Below are 25,000 nucleotides of genomic sequence, written 5' to 3' on the forward strand. Positions count from 1 at the left end.
AATTTATCGCAAGTGTGAATAAATAAATATTGTGTTAAATGTTAGGGAAGCAAATTCCTCCTCATATTCAAATTAAATCTGTGATAGTCATTAGATTCCAACCTACACATAGCCTCTTTGTTATGGAGGATTGCTTCAATGGGAGGATGTTAAGATTTTTTTCCATAGAAAGAAAAAAAATATTTTGCTTCACTCAACTTACAATATAATTCATGTATAAGTACAATGATAGCAAATTCCTTAATCTCGGGACTGTGCAAGCTAGGGAATCCCAAAAATATCTTTTGAAGCATAGGATGGAGATGCACAAATTTTCTTTCCATTTTCAATATATGCATGGAAATAGAATCCACATAACAAATTTTTCCATCAAGTATATATCCTTTAATGAGAGAGGAAGCTAATGAATACTCAAAGAATTCTTGGATGACATGCTTACCAATAATGTTCCCATTGCCCACATGATAAATTTTAGAATTTAGAGTCGTGTTAGTGTTACTAGTAGGCCTTGGTTCATAGGAGGATCATGGGTGGAATTAATAAATTTTAATCTCTCTTTATCCACGTCACCAGTGCTTTGAACGATAACTTTCTCAAATTCAAACATGGTAGCAACTTCCAAGCAAGCGTGACAAGCAGGACAAGAAAACTAGAGAGCGACGCAAACTAGTGACAAGGAAAGGTAAATATTATTGTGTTTTTGAATTTTTTTAAAGCAAGCAATATATAACAGAAAATAAAAAGAAGAACAAGTGAACGATAATTTGTGTCAAGTTACTTGATTGTTGGTGGTGATATTCCCTAGGAACGGCGCGAGAAATCCTTCCTCATACTTGTGATATGTGTTGGGTTTTCCGTGAAGAAGAACATGTAATTGCAGCACAATGTGGGTAAGTATTTCCCTCAATTAAGAAACCAAGGTTTATTGAACCAATAGTAATATCAACCATCAAATGCCTTCAGCGGCTGCACACAAAAGAGCAAACAACTTGCACCCAACGCGGGTAAGAGGGTTTTCAATCCTCTTGATCATGTTATTTGTAAGAAAATGAGGTGTGTAGATAATTGTAGATAGTTGTGACTATTAAAATAAAATAAAAGACAAATAATAACAGCAAGGAAATTATAAGTTTTCTAAAGATATAAGTGAATAGACCCGAGGGCCATAGTTTTCTCGAGTGGCATCTCTCATGAAAGCAAAATATGGTGGGTAAACAAATCACTATTGGACAATTGATAGAACAATGGATAGCTTTGCGATTTTCATGACAATGATCAAGTATATATATGCATAGAGTCCGTAAGCAAAGAGGATGACTCCTGTCTGCACCTACTACTATTACTCGACCCATCGACCACTATCCAGCATGCATCTAGAGTATTAAGTAAATAATAGTAATGCTTGGAGAACGATGACATGATGTGGACAAAATAATATCAACCAATATGAATAAACCCCATCGTTTTATCCTTAGTGGAAGCAACATAAAGAGAGAACTCGTCCCCTTCTATCCATAGGATATAGAAACTCGCTAGGTTGAACCCACTACAACGCACCTCTCTCACCGAACAAATACCAAACTACTTGGCCAAAGAAATTTAATAGATCGGAGAGAATTACGAAGCTATGATGATCATGCGAAAAAGAATCATAAAACTCAAAGAGGAGTCAAATGTTTTTCATGAATAATCTGAGTATAAACCCACAGTTCATTGGATCCCAACAAATACACAGCACAAAAGGATTACATCATATGGATCAAAGCGAAGATGTGATGATAATTGTATTGAAAGTCAAGAGAGAGAGATTGTCATCTAGGTACTAGCCATGGACTCATAGGTCTATGGTGAACTACTCACACATCATCACGAGGGCAGCCAACTTGATGAAGAGGCCCTCCGTGATTGATCCCCCCTCCGACAGGCTGCCGGAATGGAGCTCCAGATGGCCTCCCGTTGGAATAGAGACTTGCAGCAGCGTAAAAGTGTTTTGGGAGTGCCTCTAGGGTTTTGGGGACATATGAGAATTTATAATCTAGAGAACGGAGTTAGGAGAGCCTTGAGGCGCTCACAAGTCATCAGGGCGCCCCAGGCCGCGTCATTTTGGCTTGAGGGGCCCTCGGGTGGCCCCATCCTTCTTTAGATACTCATTGGTCTTCTTTTGGTCCAGAAAAAATCTCCAAAAGTTCCAGATCAATTGGACTTCATTTGGTATTGAAAACCTGAAAAGTGAAAAACATGCAGAAAACAACAACTAGCACTGGGCACTGGGTGAAAAACATGCAGAAAAAAACAACAACCTAATATAAATTGGTAAATAAATACCCAAACAGTATCCTAGAATGATAATATATCAGTATGGAATAATAAAAAATTATAGATACGTTGGAGACGTATCAAGCATCCCCAAGCTTAATTCCTGCTCGTCCTCGAGTAGGTAAATGATAAAAACAGAGTTGTTGATGTGACATGCTACCCATTATGTAACCTTATGAATGTATGCTCATTGAGAAACTATGAATTAACAAACATCAACATAGGAATAGTAATAAGTATAAGCAACAAAATCATTAATCTTTCAAAGTATACGATCCTCAAAGATTGTTTTACCCCAATACATCTTATTATATTAGCAAGGCATGGCTCCATATTTACCACATTAATGCAAATTTCAAGCACCACGGTGCCCAAGTCAGGCAATTGGATCAGACTTTTTCAATATGCATCAACTTTTTATTCTTCACGCAATACATGAGCGTGAACCATTGGACATAGCATATAGGTGGAATAGAATATGGTGGTTGGTATCAAAGGGGTAAAAAGTGGAGAAGATAGTCTCACATCAACTAGGCATACCAACGGGCTATGGAGATGCCCGTCGATAGATATGGATGCAAGGATTAGGGATTGCCATGCAAATGATGCACTAGATCTATAAGTGTATGAAAGCTCAATTGAAGCTAAGTGGGGTGTGCATCCAACTTGCGTTCTTATGAAGACCTAGTGCATTTCAGGAAGCCCACCATCATAATATACATGCCAAGTTTATGAAAAATTGATTCCCACTAGCACTTGAATGGTATAACATGAGACTCTCTCTATGAAGAATATGGTGCCACTTTGAGGCACAAGTGTGGTAAAGGATAGTAGCAAAGTTATTTCTCTCTTTTCTCTCATTCATTTTTTATGGTGGGCTCATTTGGCCTCCCCCTTTTTTTATTTCGTCACTCGAACAATACTCTAATAATGATGGTCATCACACTTTTATATACTTACAACTCAATATGAAGACTGTTTGGACGATATGACTTTGGTATAAATGCATCTAGCAGTGTACCAGGATTTGCAAATATCTAGCGTGACATGTATACAAATACGATGAATGGTGGCTTTACCACAAATACTATGTCAACTCTATATGATCATGGAAAGCGATATGATGATGAACGACTAGTCATGTGAAGTGACGATGGAATTTGCATGGCAATGTATCTCAGAATGGCAATGGAAATGACATGATAGGTAGGTATGGTGGCTGTTTTGAGGAAGATATAATGAGGCTTATGTGCAAGAGAGTGTGCCATGTCACACGGTTTGGATGCACCGGCAAAAGTTGCACCAATCCTCGAGGTGAGAATGGGCAATGCACGGTGCCGAACAGGCTAGTCATAAAGAACTCATATAATTATTGCAAAGTTCTATTAGTTTTATCACAAATCAAAGTACTACTCTCATGCCCCGAGGGAGGGGGTTTGTAGGAGTTAACCAATGCGCGCCCCCGACCCGAAACAACACAAGGAATTCAACAAGGAATAGAAATGCTCGCACATCATCCCATGCTTTTTAAATTTTTATACTAACAAGAAGTTAACATATCTTAGTATCGACTCCTCTCTGAATTGATAATAATGCACTCTCACCTTTTTCATATCACCACATCAATATTATTAACCCATAATTTCTCTATATGTGCTACATGCTGGTTTTAATTATCACTCATTGAACCTCTATTACTTTTGATCTAGTCTTATCATCCATGGAAATTACCATCACTATTTATTTAAGTCTAAAACAATTATAAGTAAAGAATGAGAGCATAATATATCTATAAAATCTACATGCCACCGTGCTCAAAAAGATATAAGTGAAGTACTAGAGCAACTGCTAAGCTCAAAAGATATAAGTGAAGCACATAGAGTATTCTAACAAATTCTGATGATGGTGTGTCTCTCTCAAATAGGTGTATCCAGAAAACGATGATTATGGCAAACTGACAGTATATGTAAACAAAAGCAAATGATGCTCCAAGCAAAACTCATATCATGTGATGAATAGAAATGTAGCTCCAAGTGACATACCGATGGATAGAGACGAAAGAGGGGGTGCCTTCCGGTGCATCGCCAAGTTTAGACGCTTGAGTCTTCCTAGAATATTAGCTTGGGGTTCCTAGGCATCCCCAAGCTTAGGAAATTTCTACTCCTCATTCCTTTGTCCATCGGGATAATAACCAAAACTTGAAAACTTCAATCAAATAAAACTCAAAAAAACTTCGTGAGATCCATTAGTATAAGCAACATATCAAATACTTTAGATACTTTTATAAGTTGATTATTATTTTATTTTAGCACAGGTTAATTTATTCTAACTTATACATGGCTCATACCCCCTCATACAATCCATAACATCATCAAAACAAGCAAACTATGCAAGCAAAAACATAATTTGTCTAAAACACAACAATCTGTCGTAGTATGTAATTAACCTATAATTTTGTAACTGCCAAAATTCTGGAAAATAATTATGATCTGAGGTGTTTGTACATAAATACTGTGTAAAGTTTCAGCTTAAAGTGATGTTCTAGCAAAATGAGAGAAATTCTGCACTGGACGTCAAAGTTTCTGTTTTTGCACCATATCAATTCTACTCATCATACTAATGATCCCAAAGGCTTCACCTGGCACAAACACTAATTACAACATAAAAACACAATCATTTCATAGGAAATAATTAGGTTATCACAAACAAACATAAAGTGAAATAAAAAATAAAGATAACTATTGGGTTGCCTCCTAACAAGCGTTGTTGTTTTACGCCCCTAGCTAGGCATATTGCATAGTTTCAAGTGTTGTCATATTTGACACTCCAACCATAAGTAGCTCTCATGATTGATTAATAAGCTGGTATAATTCCCTTTCTAAGGAAGTGTTTCATTCCTATATTTAATGTGAATTGGAACCTTATGTTTCCCTCTTTCCTGTCAATGATTGCACCTATAGTTTGTAGTAAGGGTCTTCCAAGTATAATGGGACAAGTAGGATTGCAACCAATATCAAGAACAATGAAATATATAGGCACATAATTTTATTTAAAATGATAAGCACATATTTAATTGTACCTAAGGGTTTCTTAATGGTGGAATCCGCAATATGCAAGTTTAGGGACCACTCTTCAATGTTAGTGAGACCAAGCTCATCACATAAAGATTTCGGCATAGTTCAAACACTAGCACCAAGATCACACAAATCATTGCAATCATATTTATTTATTTAATTTTGATAGTAGTTTCCCACTCATCATGCAAATTTCTAGGAATAGAAACTTCAAGCTCAAGTTTCGTATCATAAGCTTTTGCCATAGCTTCTACTATATGTTGAGGAAAAACTTTGTTTTGTTCATAAGCATTGGGTGATCTAATGATGGACTGCACAAAAAATATACATTCTAATAAAGAGAAATTATCATAATTAAATTCCTTATAGTCCAAGATAGTGGGCACATCAATAGTTAAAGTTTTAACCTCTCCGAACCCACTTTTTTAGTTTTAGCATCAAAATCATCACCCTCCAAGCAAATGGGGTGCTCCATAACTAGATTTGACTCATCTCAAGTCCCTTTATAATTAATATTTAGATAGGTAAACAAATACTCAATAGGATAAGTACCAATCATTTTAATATCTTCATCATGATTCTAGTAAAACCGGGGGGGAGATCTTTTTCTAGAAATTCCGGCTTAGCTTTCAACTTAAAAGTCCTCTCCTTACTTTCATTAATAGAAATTTGGATAGATTTAATTGATTCGTTAAAATCATGCTTTGGATTCAAATCTTTACTTTTAAGACTTTCTACGTCAAGAGCAATTATATCCATGTTTTTAGCCAAAGTATCAACAACATGCAACTTTTCTTCTACCAAAGTATTGAAAACCTTTTTCAGAATTAATTAATTCCTTATTTGTGCTATCAAGATCAGAAGGTATACATTAGAATTTTTATAAGAATTTCCATAAGAATTACCGTAAGAATTTCCATAGTTGTTAGAGGAATTATCGGGATACGACCTAGAATTGAAATTACCTTTATAAGCATTGTTGTCGAAATTATTTCACGAGACAAAGTTCACATCAATAGCATAAATATTTTTCTCAATCAAAGTAGACAAGGGCATATAATAAAGATCAACATAAGTATTTTTATTAGCAACCAAATTCATAAGAGCATCTACTTTTTTCACTCAATGTAGTGATTTCCTCAACAAAATTTACCTTCTTACCGGTTGGAGCTCTCTCGGTATGCCATTAAGAATATTTAGTCATGATGTTGTCCAGAAGTTTCGTGGTCTCTCCTAAGGTCACATCCATAAAGTACCACCTGCATGAGAATCTAGAAGATTTCTATACATAAAATTTAGTTCAGCAAAGAGGTTTTGGATAATCATCCACAAGTTTTAACCATGAGTGGGGCAATTCCTTATCATCAATTTCATTCTCTCCCAAGCTTATGCAACATGTTCTTGATCATGTTTTTAAAAACTCATTATTTGATTTCTAAGGGAGATGATCTTGGCAGGAGGAAAATACTTGGCAATAAAAGCATGTTTAAACTTATCCCATGTTCCAATACGTTTACGTGGTAAAGATGAAAACCAACTTTAGCTTTATCTCTTAGTGAAAAAGGAAACAATTTTAATTTCACAATATCATTATCCATATCCTTTTTCTTTTGTATATCCCAAAGTTCAACAAAGGTATTAAGATGTGAAGTGGGATCCTCATTAGGACTTCCTAAAAATTGATCTTTCATGACAAGATTCAGCAATGCAACATTAATATCAAAAGCCTCCGCACTAGTGGCTGGTGGCATAGGAGTACTAAGAAAATCATGTTATTAGTACATGAGAAGTCACACAACTTAGTAGTATCTTGAGACATGGTGACCGAGCAACAAAGTAACAAGCAGGACAAGTCAACTAGAGAGCGAACTAGTGACATGCAAAGGTAAATATTCTTGCATTTTCATTTATTTAAGAGACAAACTAAATATACCATCAAGTAAAAAAGAGGAATAAGTTAATTAAAATTTGTGTGAAGTTACTTGGTAGTTGGTGATGATATTCCCCGGCAACGGTGCCAGAAATCCGTCCTCATACTTGTGATCTGCCTTGGGTTTCCTGTGTAGAGGAACGGGTTATCGCATCACAATGTGGGTAAGTATTTGCCTTAGTTGTGAAACCAAGGTTTATCGAACCAATAGAAATATCAACATCAACTATATTCAGTGCATGCACACAAAAGAACAAACAACTTGCACCGAATGCGGGCAAGAGGGTTGTCAATCCCCTTGGTCTCGTTATTTGCAAGCAAGTGAGATGTGTAGATAATAGTAAATTGGAGAAAAATGAAAACAAGTAAATGGCAGCAAGCTATTGAAGGTTTTGTAAATATATGGTGAACAGACCGGGGGCCATAGTTTTGCCTAATGGGATATCTCATGAAAACAACATACGGTGGGTAATCAAATAACTATTGGGCAATTGATAGAAAAGCGGATAGTTATGCGATATTCTCGGCAATGATCATGTGTATATAGGCATCACGTCCATAAACAAATAGGCCAACTCCTACCTGCACCTATTACTATTACTCCACTCATCGATCGATATCCAGCAAGCTTCTAGAGTATTAAGTAAAACATAGTAATGCATGGAGAATGATGACATGATGAAGACAAAGTAAACTCAAGCAATATGAATAAACCAATCATTTTATCCTTCGTAGAAACAACAAAAAAGCACATCGTGTCTCCTTTTGTCACTGGGATATAGAAACTCGCCAGGTTGAACCTACTACAACACTCCTCTCTCACCGAAGAAATGTCAATATAGTTGGAAAAACTATTTCAATAGATCGAAGAGAATTATGAAGGTATCATAGTCATGCACATAAGAATCATATTCGCTTTCAGAGAACACTCAAACATTTATCATGATTAATCTGAATATAAACCGTCAATTCATCGGATCCTAACGAACACACCGCACACAAGGATTACATCATATGGACCAAAGAGAAGATGTGATGATCATTGTATTGATGATCAGGAGTGAGAGAGAGAGAGATTGCCATCTAGGTACTACCCACGGACCCATTGGTTTGTGGTGAACAACTCACACATCATAATTACGGCCTCAAGGTTGATGAAGAGGCCCTCCGTGATCGATCCCCCCAATGGAAGGCTGCCTGAACGGAGCTCCACATGGCCTTCCATTGGAACTGAGACTTGCGGTAGCATAAAAAGTGTTTCAGGACTGCCTCTAGGGTTTTTGGATATATGAGAATCTATAAGCCAGGGAATGGAGTCGGGAGAGCCTCAAGGGTCCCACATGCAATGAGGGCGCGCCCCCAGGCCATGTCGTGTTATCTTGTGGGGCCCTCCGGTGGCCCCCAACCTTCTTCCGATACTCATTGGTCTTATTTTGGTCCAGAAAAAATCCCCAATTTTTTTTAGCTCAATTGGACTTCGTTTGGTATTGAAAACCTGTAAAGTGAAAAACAAGCATCAAACAACAACTGGCACTGGGCACTGGGTCAATAGGTTAGTGCTAAAAAATAATATAAGTTTGTAAATAAATACGCAAAAATTATCGTAGAATGTTAATATATCAGCATGGAATAATCAAAAATTATAGATACATTGGAGATGTATCATACGTCCACATTGATGGATACGTCAACCCACAGAGGGTAACGGCCGCGAGAGTCCAAGGAGGACTCAACCCATGAAAGGTCCATGGAGAAGCAACCTTGTCTATTCCACCATGGCTTGTGTCCATGAAGGACTAGCCTCACTCGGGGTAGATCTTACCGAACTAGGCGATCTCCTTGCCTTTACAAACTTCTTGGTTCAACTCCATGTGAAGTTGGAGGCTCCCGAGAAACACCTAACTAATCTAGGACACACCACTCTCCAAAATGTAATAGATGTGGTAGTATGATGAACTCCTTGCTCTTATTCTTCAAAAGATAATCTCCTCAACACTCAATCACTCTCTCATAGATTTGGCTTGGGTAGAAGAGATTGATTACGTGGAAACCAACTTGGGGAGGCTAGAAATCAAGATTCATATGGTAGAAATGCAATATCTTAATCTCAACACATGAGTAGGTGTCTCTCTCTCAGAAAATGAATAGGGAAAGTGTTGGTTCATTCTGAGTGCTTCCTCTATGAATGAGAGGTTGGTGGAGGGGTATATATTAGACATCCCCACAAGTCCAACGGATACAATATTATTGCCCAACTCAGTGAAACCAAAGTAAAAACTCGGTTGCACCGACTAGTGCAAAATGTGGCGACTTTAGGTTTTCGGTGAGACCGATATATGGATCTCGGAGGGTCCGATTTTGGCTATCTTAGGAAATTACCACACTCGATGGCACCAATTTTCAAAACTCAGAAATTCTAATTTTAGCAAATGGCTAATCACAGAGTTAGTCACTTTTTCGGTCAGACCGAAACCAAACTTGGTGGTACCAAGATGTTAGGGTTTAGCATATGTTCTGTCTAGGGTAAAACTCGGTAGGGCCAATTTGGAAATATTTTTGGTACTGAATTTGACTTTGGGGTTTGGAAAAAATATTTGTGGGAGAATTTCATGAGTTTTGTTGGTGGTTATATTTTAAGAACTTGAGCAACCAGATGATCATAGACACCTCATCCCCTTTTAATAGTATTGGCTTTCCTATAGACTCAAATCTGATTTCTCGCAAAATCTAAATTGTAGAGTCTTGAAGCTTGATGCTTGGCCAACTCTATTCCTTTATTGGGTGTTACCCTCACAATCCTTAACCAATCCATGATTGAAATTCTCCGTAAGTATACTAGATAGAATCATTAGTCCAATGACATATATGTTGTTATTGATTACCAAAACCACCTAGGGATAAGTTGTGCTTTCAAACTTCCAAAACCATCCAAGTTTATACTTGTGTGATCAACTCTTACATCCCGGTTCCACCGAAGCACTAGGGTTGATCTAGGTTTTCAATCTTGGTACCACCGATCTCTAAATCTTGGTATCACCGAGTTGCTTTCTCCAAAGGCAGTTATGCACCTCGGTGGAACCAAAATTTCTAGCTCAGTGTCACCGACAACAGATGTGTATTTATATCCCGCGGCTCTGAACTTTGAAAAATTAGTTCAAACGGAATGCCCCGCACCCCACTATTGTTGCCGCCTGCGTCTCTGGATGATCTCCATTGCCTCGTGTGCGCGCTTGCCGCTGGACTCCGTCCACGTCAATGGGATCATCTCCGTCGTTGCCGCCATAGCAAAGTTTTTGCCAAGCTAGGGCAAAACTTTGAACACTCTTGCACTCCACTATCTCATTCATGTCCATTAGGATGTATTTCTCTTCTTGCCATCGTTATCATATCCACGAGAAAATCCCGTAGAACTAGTCGTATGAGAAAATTTAGGTTTAGGTTTCCCCCATATGCATTTAGGCGTCATCGAGTCGAAACAGATTGGCGTCACTGATGTGGGTTACCCATAGCACAAAGGAATTCTCGGTGAAACCGAAACTTTCTATCGGTGTCACCGATTTGGAGTTTTAGGGTTTCTGAGAACAGCTTAGGTGAGACCGAATCACTTTTCGGTGAAACCAAAAACTGTGACCAAGTTTCTGTTGATGAAGTTTTTTGTCTGAGAGGCTCCTGAATTCTAAACTCAGTGGAACCGAGCCTCACATTGTGGAAATCTGAAACTAACTTTTTGAGTTCAGTTCTCGCAAAAATCTTTATATTTTGTGATGCTCATCGTCTGTTCTCCTCTACATCTATTCATAGGGACACTACTCAAACATGTTAGGTTCAGATGACAGTCAGAAGCCTAGTGATGACACTAAGGCAGGTACTAGTGCAGATGCCATTTATGAGGACCCTGGCACCCCTAGCTCCCATGATTACCCAAGCCAGCCACCAAGGCCAGAAAGTCAAGGAACTCACATGAAGGGGATGTTGAGGGATCACTAGAAGGGATGTCTAGAGGGGGGTTAATAGTCTACTTTACAAATTAAAACCGAGCATTTTCCCAATTTTAATTGTTGGCAGATTTTAGCATTTAGAACAAGTCATACACACCCTCCACGTGCAATTCTACCAGTATAGCAGCGAAAGTAAATACATGCATATGCAAATTAAGGAGTAGACTTTATGAAGATCAAACGCAAAGATGGACATGTTGATTTTTGGCGTCATTCCGATAGGTAGTGCTATCGTACGTCCACTATTATGGTGACTTGAAACCACAGAGGGTATCAGCCATGCGAGTCCACGGAGGGCTCAACCCATGAAGGGTCCATGGAGAAGCAACCTTGTCTATTCCATCATCGCTTACATCCATGAAGTACTAGCCTCACTCGGGGTAGATCTTCACTAAGTAGACAATATCCTTGCTTGTACAAACTTCATGGTTCAACTCCACAACACGAAGTAGGAGGATCCCAAGTGACACCAAACCAATCTAGGAGGCACCACCCTCCAAAAGGTAATAGATGCGGTAGAATGATGAAATCCTTGCTCTTGTGCTTCAAAAGATAGTCTCCTCAAGACTCAGTCACTCTCTCAAAGATTTGCCATGGGTACAAGAGATTGATTGGGTGGAAAACAACTTGGGGATGCTAGAGATCAAGTTTCAAATGGATGGATTGGAATATCTTGATCTCAACACGGGAGTAGGTGGCTCTCTCTTAGAAAAATGGATATGGAAAGTGTATGAGTGTTCTGAGTGCTTCCTCTCCGAACGAGAGGTGGTGGATGGGTATATATATGCATCTCTAAAAATCCAACCGTTACAACATTATTGGCCAAATCAATGAAATTGAAGTGAATCTCGATGGCACCAATTTGCAGAAAATGTGGCAACTTTCGAATTCTTGGTGAGACCGATATAAGAATATCGATGGTACCGATATGGGGACCTAGGGTAGTTTCCAAATCTTGATGAGACCGATTCCAAGACTTGTATGTTGGAAATATGCCCTAGAGGCAATAATAAATTAGTTATTATTATATTTCTTTGTTCATGATAATCGTTTATTATCCATGCTATAATTGTATTGATTGGAAACACAGTGCATGTGTGGATACATAGACAAAACACTGTCCTTAGTAAGCCTCTAGTTGACTAGCTCGTTGATCAAAGATGGTCAAGGTTTCCTGAACATAGGCAAGTGTTGTCACTTGATAACGGGATCACATCATTAGGAGAATCATGTGATGGACTAGACCCAAACTAATAGACGTAGCATGTTGATCGTGTCATTTTGTTGCTACTGTTTTCTGCGTGTCAAGTATTTGTTCCTATGACCATGAGATCATATAACTCACTAACACCGGAGGAATGCTTTGTGTGTATCAAACGTCGCAACATAACTGGGTGACTATAAAGATGCTCTACAGGTATCTCCGAAGGTGTTCGTTGAGTTAGTATGGATCGAGATTGGGATTTGTCACTCCGTGTGACGGAGAGGTATCTCAGGGCCCACTCGGTAATACAACATCACACACAAGCCTTGCAAGCAATGTGACTTAGTGTAAGTTGCGGGATCTTGTATTACCGAACGAGTAAAGAGACTTGTCGGTAAACGAGATTGAAATAGGTATGCGGATACTGACGATCGAATCTGGGGCAAGTAACATACCGAAGGACAAAGGGAATGACATACGGGATTATATGAATCCTTGGCACTAAGGTTCAAACGATAAGATCTTCGTAGAATATGTGGGATCCAATATGGGCATCCAGGTCCCGCTATTGGATATTGACCGAGGAGTCACTCGGGTCATGTCTACATAGTTCTCGAACCCGTAGGGTCTGCACACTTAAGGTTCGACGTTGTTTTATGCGTATTTGAGTTATATGGTTGGTTACCGAATGTTGTTCGGAGTCCCAAATGAGATCCAGGACGTCACGAGGAGCTCTGGAATGGTCCAGAGGTAAAGATTGATATATAGGAAGTCCTGTTTTGGTCACCGGAAAAGTTTCGGGCTCATCGGTAGTGTACCGGGAGTGCCGGAAGGGGTGCCGGGGACCATCGGGAGGGGTGTCACGCCCCAAGGGGTCTCATGGGCTATGGGAATAGATAATCCAGCCCCTAGTGGGCTGGAATAAGTTCCCACTAAGGCCCATAAGGTTTGAGAAGGAAAAAACACAAGGTGGAAAGAGTTTCCAAGTGGGAAGGTGGAATCCTACTCCAAGTAGGATTGGAGTAGGACTCCTCCACCTCCAATTTCGGCCAAACCTTGAGTGTTTGAGGCTGCCTCTTCCCTCCCCTCCCTCCTATATATACTAAGGTATTAGGGCTGATTTGAGACAACTTTTGCCACGGCAGCCCGACCTCATACCTCCACGGTTTTTCCTCTAGATGGCGTTTCTGCGGAGCTCGGGTGGAGCCCTGCTAAGATTAGATCACCACCAACCTCCGGAGCGCCGTCACGCTGCCGGAGAACTCATCTACCTCTCCGTCTCTCTTGCTGGATCAAGAAGGCCGAGATCATCGTCGAGCTGTACGTGTGCTGAACGCGGAGGTGCCGTCCGTTCGGCACTAGATCGGAGCGGATCGTGGGACGGATCGTGGGATGGTTCGTGGGACAGTTTGTGGGGCGGATCGAGGGATGTGAGGATGTTCCACTACATCAACCGCGTTCACTAACGCTTCTGTTGTGCGATCTACAAGGGTACGCAGATCGCAAATCCCCTCTCGTAGATGGACATCACCATGATAGGTCTTCGGGCGCGTAGGAAATTTTTTGTTTCCCATGCGACGTTCCCCAACAGTGGCATCATGAGCTTGGTTCATGCGTAGATGTAATCTCGAGTAGAACACAAAAGTTTTTGTGGGTGGTGATGTGCGTCTTGCTGCCCTCCTTAGTCTTTTCTTGATTCCGCGGTATTGTTGGATCGAAGCGGCTCGGACCGACATTACTCGTACGCTTACGAGAGACTGGTTTCATCGCTATGAGTGACTCCGTTGCTCAAAGATGACTGGCGGGTGTCGGTTTCTCCAACTTTAGTTGAATCAGAATTGACCGAGGAGGTCCTTGGATGAGGTTAAATAGCAATTCATATATCTCCATTGTGGTGTTTGCGTAAGTAAGATGCGATCCTACTAGATACCCATGGCAACCACGTAAAACATGGAACAACAATTAGAGGACGTCTAACTTGTTTTTGCAGGGTATGCTTGTGATGTGATATGGCCAAGGATGTGATGTGATATATTGAATGTATGAGATGATCATGTTGTAATAGTAAATATTGACTTGCACGTCGATGGTACGGCAACCGGCGGGAGCCATAGGGTTGTCTTTAAACTAACGTTTGTGCTTGCAGATGCGTTTACTATATTGCTAGGACGTAGCTTTAGTAGTAATAGCATGAGTAGCACGACAACCCCGATGGCGACACGTTGATGGAGATCATGATGATGGAGATCATGGTGTGACGCTGGTGACAAGAAGATCGTGTCGGTGCTTTGGTGATGGAGATCAAGAAGCACATGATGATGGCGATATCATGTCACTTATGAATTGCATGTGATGTTAATCCTTTATGCACCTTATCTTGCTTAGAACGACGGTAGCATTATGAGGTGATCTCTCACTAAAATTTCAAGACGAAATTGTGTTCTCCCCGACTGTGCACCGTTGCGACAGTTCTTCGTTTCGAGACACCACGTGATGATCGGGTGTGATAGACTCAACGTTCACATACAACGGGTGCAAAATAGTTGCACACGCGGAACACCCGGGTTAAGCTTGACGAGCCTAGCATGTGCATACATGGCCTCGGAACACATGAGACCGAAAGGTCGAGCATGAATTGTATAGTTGATATGATTAGCATAGAGATGCTTACCACTGAAACTATTCTCGACTCACGTGATGATCGGACTTGAGATAGTGGATTTGGATCATGTACCACTCAAATGACTAGAGAGATGTACTTTTTGAGTGGGAGTTCTTAAGTAATATGATTAATTGAACTAATTGTCATGAACAAAGTCTAATGGTCTTTGCGAATTACGATGTAGCTTTCGCTATAGCTCTACTGTTTTTGTATGTTCCTAGAGAAAATTTAGTTGGAAGTTGATAGTAGCAAACTTTGCAGACTGAGTCTGTGAAACCGAGGATTGTCCTCGTTGCTGCGCAGAAGGCTTATGTCCTTAATGCACCACTCGGTGTGCTGCACCTCGAGCATCGTCTGTAGATGTTGTGAACATCCGACATACACGTTTCTGATGACTACACGATAGTTTAGTACAAAATACTTAATGGCTTAGAAGCAAGGCACCGAAGACGTTTTGAAACGTCACGGAGCATAAGAGATGTTCTGAAGAGATGAAATTGTGATTTCATGCTTGTGCCCTTGTTAAGAGGTATGAGACCTCCGACAAGATTCTTTGTCCACGAAGTAAAGGAGAAAAGCTCAATCGTTTAGCGTGTGCTCAGATTATCTGAGTACGACAATCGCTTGAATCAAGTGGGAGTTGATCTTCGAGATAAGATAGTGATGGTTCTCCAAAATCACTGCCACCAAGCTATGAGAGCTTCGTGCTGAACTATAACATATCAAGGATAGATACAATGATCCTTGAGCGATTCGCGATGTTTGACACTGCGAAAGTAGAAATCAAGAAGGAGCATCAATAGTTGATGGTTAGTAAAACCACTAAGTTTCGAGAAAGGCAAGGGCTAGAAGGGATACTTCGTGAAACGGCAAAGCAGTTGCTGCACTAATGAAGAGACCCAGATTAAACCCAAGCCCGGGACTAAGTGCTTCTGTTATGAGGGGAGCAACTCTAGACACTTGGTAGATAAGAAGGCTCGCAAAAGTCGAAAGAAGTATATTTGATATACATGATGTTGATGTGTACTTTACTAGTACTCCTAGTAGCACGAGGGTATTGGATACCGGTTCGGTTGCTAAGTGATTAGTAACACGAAATGAAAGCTATGACATAATCTGAGACTAGCTAAAGGCGAGGTGACGATACATGTTGGAAGTGTTTCCAAGGTTGATATGATCAAACGTCGAACGCTCCCTCTACCATCGGGATTGGTGTTAAACCTAAATAATTATTATTTGGTGCTTGCGTTAAGCATGAACATGATTGGATCGTGTTTATTGCAATACGATTATTGATTTAAAGAGAATAATGGTTACTCTATTTGCTTGAATAATCACCTTCAATGGTTTATTGAATCTCGATTGTAGTGTTACACATGTTCATAATATTGGTGCCAAAAGATACGAGGTAATGATGATAGTAGCACTTACTTGTGGCACTGCCGCTTGAGTCATGTTGGTATAAATTGCATGAAGAGGCTCCATGCTGATGGATCTTTATACTCACTTGATTTTGAATCACTAGTGACATGCAAATCATACCACATGAGCAAGGCCTTGTTTTCATTGAGATGAAATAAGATAGTAACTTGTTGGAAGTGATACATTTTAATGTATGCAGTCCAATGGGTGCTGAGGCACGCAGTGGATGTCATTATGTTCTTACTTCAATGATGATTTGAGTAGATACAAGCGTATTTACTTAATGAATCAAAGGTCTAAAATATTGAAAAGTTCAATTCTGTTTCATGAATGAAGTTCGTCGTAACAAGAGGATAAACTGTCTAAGATATGATCATAGAAATGAATATTTGAGTTACGAGTTTTTGTACGCAGTTAAGACAATGTGGAAATTGTTTCGTAGTTCATGCCACCTGGAACATCATAGTGTAATGATGTGTCTGAACGTCATAGCCACGCACTACTTGGTATGGTGCATGCTATGATGTCTCTTGTCGAATTACCACTATCGTTTATGGGTTATGCATTAGAGACAAATGCATTCACTTTAAATAGGGCACCGCGTATTTCCGTTGAGATGACACAGTATAGACTGAGGTTTAGACAAATCTAAACTGTCGTTTCTTGAAAGTTTGGGGCTTCGACACTTATGTGAAAAAGTTTCAGTCTGATAAGCTCGAACCCAAAGCGGATAAATGCATCTTCATAGGATCTCCAAAACAGTTGGGTACATCTCCTATCTCAGATCCGAAAGCAAAGTGTTTGTTTCTAGAAACGGATCCTTTCTCGAGGAAAGGTTTCCCTCGAAAGAATTGAGTGGGAGGGTGGTGGAACTTGATGAGGTTATTGAACCATCACTTCAACTAGTGTGTAGCAGGGCGCAGGAAGTTGTTCCTGTGGTGCCTTCACCAATTGAAGTGAAAGCTGATGATGGTGATCATCGAGCATCGGATCAAGTTACTACAAACCTCATAGGTTGACAAGGTCACATACTACTGCAGAGTGGTACGATAACCCTGTCTTGGAGGTCATGTTGTTGAGCAACAGTGAACCTACGAGTTATGGAGAAAGCAATGTTGGGCCCGGATTCCGACAAATGGCTGGAGGCCATGAAATCCGAGAGAGGATCCATGTATGATGTCGGGACCACGATCCTAAGCCATAGGAATCCAGCCTGTAACACATCGCATCCCTTTGCGGTCTCACGCACGGTTAATCTCCATGGCTACAGCCTCACCTTAGCCGGGACCGTTTGCGTCTTTTGACTCACGTATGCAATAGTGTTTCTAGCATTCCAATGTCAAAGAACCCGGATCGGCATGTCTAGTCATAAACCAAAGTGGCAGTACCGCACGAGGACAGGCATACATGACCCAACAAAGCAGGTGTCGGTCATCAGCGATCGTAGACGAGTCGTAGCAAGCTACCAGGACTCCATTACGTCGCGTGACATTTCCCCAAGGGGACAGACACAGCAGCTAAGAAGGACACATGCCGGTCAACCAATGTGTCCGGAGCAGTAGCGAACTACCAAGGCTCGTTGGATCACAAAGCGGCATTTCCTTGTAAGGAGTGCTACTAAAGTTCACGACTAGGTAATCGAACCCCATACATATCAAGCATGACACACGTACGCATGGCATACCGATATGTATAAATACATCGATGGCATCACAACATAACCATAAACATACAAGCTTTATTTAAGAGGCTCGGAAGAGCCACACACATAATATTACACATTAAGGGTCTCACGACCCATAACAGCAGTCATTCAATTACAAGCCAGCGGAAGAGTTTAAACAGTATGAGTACAGACAGGGAAACTAGAAGGCACATGGCCTGACTATACTACAGATCCAACGTAGGGCCAGATCGTAGCTGGGACACCAGCTACTCGTAGTCGTCGATGTCTACGAAGAACCCTCCATTAGGGTCGTTAGCAACCTCTGCAACATTTATTAAGCAAACATGTGTACGAAGGTACTCAGCAAGACTTTAGGATAACTAACTACTCATGCAAGGTATCAAAAGGTATTGTGGGGTTTCATGCGGAAAGCCAGCATTTGACTCGTGGCTAGACAACTTGCATTTTTAAATAATTTTGACAACTTGATTTCTCGCACACGAGTCCACTAACACCACAACAATACACTATCGTGGAATCATTCCGTCTCCATACGGAAATGCCGTCCACGACACTCACGCTTATCTTGGCAATTTTATGAATAGCCATTGAAGTTATCTATGAACAACATATGTCTCCAAGTAGTCCATATCCGCGGACGCGGCTATTCGAATAGATTATAACCCTGCAGGGGTGTACTTCGTCACACACGCTCTCGCGACTTATCGCCATGTGCACGTCATGCACCTCGGCAACCTTCAAGCGGAAGCCCAGCGAGGGAGTCGGCCACGACCGTTAACCACACTAGTACCTAGTCCAGGTTTATCGCCTATCTGAGAGTAACCCGTACGGAAGTCCGGCCGAGGTTTCCGCCACGGCCTCAAACGATGTGCGCAGGGTTCCCAAGCCCACCATCCGGGTGCCACTTGGTACACCGTGCCACTGCCTACCGCATCACGGCCCACCTATCAGGTCAGCACCATGCACGACCTCCAGCATTACTATAAACACCAGAAACTACTTGCAACTCCTGGACCGAGTATTAAGCGATTAATAGGCCGAGCGGGGTCATATTTCAGGGCCTAGCATGTGGTAGTATCTAGTCTTGGATTACATACACAGAACTCAGTTCCTATGGACGGTTCCAATGAAACAACCCGCCATGTACTCCTACACAGCCTTTCACTGGTACCTTTACCAAATCAGGTTCAACACACAACCTTTGCTTACCGAACACATTCTCACAATTCTGTTCATCTCCCAGATGACAGACCATACACAACTCTAAGCATAGCATGCATAGCAGGATAAGGCACAACATAGCTCAAGCAACTATCAGGTATGCTAGGTTGCAAGGTTCGGCTATTTACTGTGACAAGGTTAGGTCATGCAAAGGAAGTGGGTTCAACTAACGTGGCAAAAGCAGTTGAAGCATTTGATCCTAATGCAATAAATAAGTGCAGGAGCAAGAACATGGGAATTATCGGGATGATCAAAAGGGTTGCTTGCCTTGTTGCTCAGAGGAGGGACAATATCCGTCAGACGGATATTCGGTGGAATCCGAGGGTGCGGAGCCTACCGAAATGAATGGCAACAATCAATAACAATCATATGCAAACAAGATGATGCATGAGCATGGCATGAGAATGCAAGGTGACAAACTATTATAATCAGCATGTGTTAGGTTTGAAATTGATTTGAATCACCTTCAAATATCAATTCAAACGAGGTATTCTCGAATACCGATTTAATTGATTCGACCTGATGCTCAGATCAACTTGATGTTAACATGCATGAGATGTCATGTTAGGGTACTGATTTGTAGTTAGGACAGTGTGTGATCATGACATTCATGATGAAATTTGAATATTTTCCAAATTCCTTTTATAAAGTATTTATAAGAATTGGCTTATTCATTAATCTACATGTTTGGGTTCTGTAACTCTTTCAAACATGAATGAAAATAGCATATTCAGATTCCTTGAATTTTTCTGATACTTTTTCATATATAAATTATTTTCATTGGAGTTACAGATTAATTTCTATGAATTTTTGAAGTTTTAAACATTTCCTGGATTTATTTTTATACTGGAAAATACTTTTATTGCATCAGCATGACATCAGCAGGTCCATGTGGCCGTTGAAAGTCAAACCTGACCAGTGGGACCCACGCTTCAGTCTCTCTGGTCAATTTTAGATTAAGTTTAAACTTAATTAACTGATTAACCTTACTGGACCCACATGTCAGTGACTGATTAACTTATTTAATTTATTTTTATTAACTTTGAACGTGCCACAGGCTGGCCCCACCAGTCAGTGGCTCAGGCCAGCCGAGATCCACCGGCGACGGGGTCGTCCTCGCCGGCGGGGAGCCTCCGGCGAGCACCAGAAACTCGGGGGGGGGGGGGGGCTCGGAAATGGCGCACAGAGGGCCAAACGCACGGTTGAGACCATGGGAGGAACGACCACTCGATGGCGCGCACGATGGGACAAGCCCCAGGGGCTGGGGTGGCCGGAATCAACGCCGGCGACGAGCTTGGCGGTGACCAAGTTCGGCCATCGTCGAAGCCATCGGATACGGGGTCAAAACGCTCGGGGTTGGGCACCTATCGCATCGACACAACGTCCTGAGGCTGTTGGTAGCCTCAGACGGACCAACACTTCACCGGAGGGTTACCGGCGACGAGCTGCAGCGGCGGTCCTCGTCGGGCTCCGGTGAAACTAGGGCTAGAGGAGGGGATCGACGGGGAAAACTTAGGGGAAATGACCGCATGCTCACGGGGAGTGCAGAGCAGGGCTTAGTCGGCTCGGGGAAGGCCTGGGGGCGACGAATCGAGCAGAGCTCGCCGGCGGCCGAAGGTTGAAGACGACGATGCCGTGGGCGTTGCAGGGCTCGGAGTGGCTTCGGCTTCTGCAGGGAGGACCAGACCGACGAGGCGGAGCTAACGGCATGCTCAGCAGGAGGATCCTATGGCTAGGGGCACGGGCAGCTCGAGCTTTGCTCGGCTCCAATGGCGACAGAAGGGGGAGGAGAGATCCGAGAGGAGGGGAGGAACTGATGCTGGGAATGGATAGGGGCGGCCTCGGGGAGCTTATCCCCGGCCTTGCCAGCGCGAGGCGGCGACCAGGCAGGCGCACAGGTGTGTGGCCGCGCCGGAGAACGCGGCGGCCACCTCCTGCTGCCTACTGGCGGGAGGAAGACGACAGGGCTTAGATGGGCTGGGCCAGGCTATAGGCGACAGGTAACCTCTTTTCCATTTCCTTCTGTTTTATTTTTGTTTTAATTTCTGACATTGATTTGCTACTTATTTCAGTTCCCAAACAAAATGTAAAAACTATGTTAAGCACCCTAGAATATTAGTTGGAATATTTCCAACTATTTCCAAAGTTTTCAACATTTTTGAAAATTTAAAGTTTCTGATTTCAAATTTAAAATTTGAAACCAGTAGCTTTTTGCACTTATTTAAAATGCTTAAAGTGTCAAGAAAAATGTTTTCTTCATTGCTCATTTACTTTCATGATTTATCAGAAAGTTTGAACATTTCTTGAGGCCATTTTGGATTCATTGATTTTGACTAGTTTGAGATTTCCTTTATTTAAAGTAATGGCTAGGGTTTTGAGTTTTTCCTTTGCCACTTTCTTGTTCTTGTTGACAAATTCTTAGATGCAATGCAAAGAAGACATGAGCACAAGACTAACTTGCTTAAGGGGTCAGGGATGTGACATACGAAAACAAAGTGTAGACTTTGGAAGAACTACTTGATGGTCATAGGACTATTGAGTAAAGATGGATCTTTAAAAGGAAGACAGACGATGATGGTGATAAGTCACTCTTAAGAAAAGCTCGAATTGTCACAAAGATGTTTCCGACAAGATCAAACAGTTTACTATGATGAGACTTTCTCACTCGTAGCAATGCTGAAAGTCTGTTAGAATTATGTTAGTAGTTGATGCATTATTTATGAAATATTGCACATAGGATGTCAAAAAATTGTTTCCTCGACGGTTTCCTTGAGCAAACATTGTATGTGATACAACCAGGAGGTTTTGTCGATCCTAAAGATACTATCAGGTATGCAAGCTCCAGCAATCCTTCAATGGACTGGTGCGAGCATCTCGGGGTTGGAATATACACTTTGATGAGATGATCAAATATTTTGGGTTTGTACAAGGTTTATGAGAAACTTGTATTTCCAAAGAAGTGAGTGGGAGCACTATAGAATTTCTGATAAGTATATGTGGTTGACATATTGTGGATCAGAAGTAATGTAGAATTTCTATAAAGCATACAAGGTTGTTTGAAAGGAGTTTTCAAAGGAATACCTGGATTGCGCTACTTGAACGTTGAGCATCAAAGATCTATGGAGATAGATCGAAAGCGCTTAATGGAAGTTTCAACAAGATGCATGCCTTGACAAGTTTTTTAAGGAGTTCAAAATAGATCAGCAAAGAAGGAGTTCTTGGTTGCGTTGTAAGGTGTGAATTTGAGTAAGACTCAAAACCCGACCCTCGCAGAATAAAGAGAATAGACAAAGGTCGTCTTCTATGCCTTGGCCGTAGAATCTGAAGTATGCCATGCTGGGTACCGCACCTGATGTGTGCCTTGACTCAAAGTCTGTTGAGAGGTACAGAGAGTGATCCATGATTGAATCACTAGCAGCGGTCAAAATTTATCCTTAGTAATTGATGGACTAAGGAATTTTTTTCGATTATGGAGGTGGTTAAAGAGTTCGTCGTAAAAGGTTACGTCGATGCAAGCTTTGACACTAATCCGAATAACTATGAGTAGTGAAACGGATTCGTATAGTAGAGTAGATATTTGGAGTATTTCCGAATAGCACATAGTAGCAGCATCTATAAGATGACATAAAGATTTGTAAAGAACACACGGATCTGAAAGTTTCAGAACCGTTGACTGAAAGCTCTCTCACGAGCAAGACGTGATCAGACCCCATAACTATATGGGTGTTGGATTCGTTGGAATCACATGGTGATGTGAACTAGATTATTGACTCTAGTGCAAGTAGGAGACTGTTGGAAATATGCCCTAGAGGCAATAATAAATTAGTTATTATTATATTTCTTTGTTCATGATAATCGTTTATTATCCATGCTATAATTGTATTGATTGGAAACACAGTGCATGTGTGGATACATAGACAAAACACTGTCCCTAGTAAGCCTCTAGTTGACTAGCTCATTGATCAAAGATGGTCAAGGTTTCCTGAACATAGGCAAGTGTTGTCACTTGATAACGGGATCACATCATTAGGAGAATCATGTGATGGACTAGACGCAAACTAATAGACGTAGCATGTTGATCGTGTCATTTTGTTGCTACTGTTTTCTGCGTGTCAAGTATTTGTTCCTATGACCATGAGATCATATAACTCACTGACACCGGAGGAATTCTTTGTGTGTATCAAACGTCGCGACGTAACTGGGTGACTATAAAGATGCTCTACAGGTATCTCCGAAGGTGTTCGTTGAGTTAGTATGGATCGAGACTGGGATTTGTCACTCCGTGTGACGGAGAGGTATCTCAGGGCCCACTCGGTAATACAACATCACACACAAGCCTTGCAAGCAATGTGACTTAGTGTAAGTTGCGGGATCTTGTATTACGGAACAAGTAAAGAGACTTGCCGGTAAACGAGATTGAAATAGGTATGCGGATACTGACGATCGAATCTCGGGCAAGTAACATACCGAAGGACAAAGGGAATGACATACGTGATTATATGAATCCTTGGCACTGAGGTTCAAACGATAAGATCTTCGTAGAATATGTGGGATCCAATATGGGCATCCAGGTCCCGCTATTGGATATTGACCGAGGAGTCACTCGGGTCATGTCTACATAGTTCTCGAACCCGCAGGGTCTGCACACTTAAGGTTCGACGTTGTTTTATGCGTATTTGAGTTATATGGTTGGTTACCGAATGTTGTTCGGAGTCCCGGATGATATCCAGGACGTCACGAGGAGCTCCGGAATGGTCCGAAGGTAAAGATTGATATATAGGAAGTCCTGTTTTGGTCACCGGAAAAGTTTCGGGCTCATCGGTAGTGTACCGGGAGTGCCGGGAGGGGTGCCGGGGACCATCGGGAGGGGTGTCACGCCCCAAGGGGTCTCATGGGCTATGGGAAGAGATAAACCAGCCCCTAGTGGGCTGGAATAAGTTCCCACTAAGGCGCATAAGGTTTGAGAAGGAAAAAACACAAGGTGGAAAGAGTTTCCAAGTGGGAAGGTGGAATCCTACTCCAAGTAGGATTGGAGTAGGACTCCTCCACCTCCAATTTCGGCCAAACCTTGAGTGTTTGAGGCTGCCTCTTCCCTCCCCTCCCTCCTATATATACTAAGGTATTAGGGCTGATTTGAGACAACTTTTGCCACGGCAGCCCGACCACATACCTCCACGGTTTTTCCTCTAGATGGCGTTTCTGCGGAGCTCGGGTGGAGCCCTGCTAAGATTAGATCACCACCAACCTCCGGAGCGCCGTCACGCTGCCGGAGAACTCATCTACCTCTCCGTCTCTCTTGCTGGATCAAGAAGGCCGAGATCATCGTCGAGCTGTACGTGTGCTGAACGCGGAGGTGCCGTCCGTTCGGCACTAGATCGGAGCGGATCGTGGGACGGATCGTGGGATGGTTCGTGGGACAGTTCGCGGGGCGGATCGAGTGACGTGAGGACATTGCACTACATCAACCGCGTTCACTAACGCTTCTG

This window comes from Hordeum vulgare, chromosome 1H (genome assembly GCF_904849725.1).
Source record: "Hordeum vulgare subsp. vulgare chromosome 1H, MorexV3_pseudomolecules_assembly, whole genome shotgun sequence".
NCBI lineage: Eukaryota > Viridiplantae > Streptophyta > Magnoliopsida > Poales > Poaceae > Hordeum > Hordeum vulgare.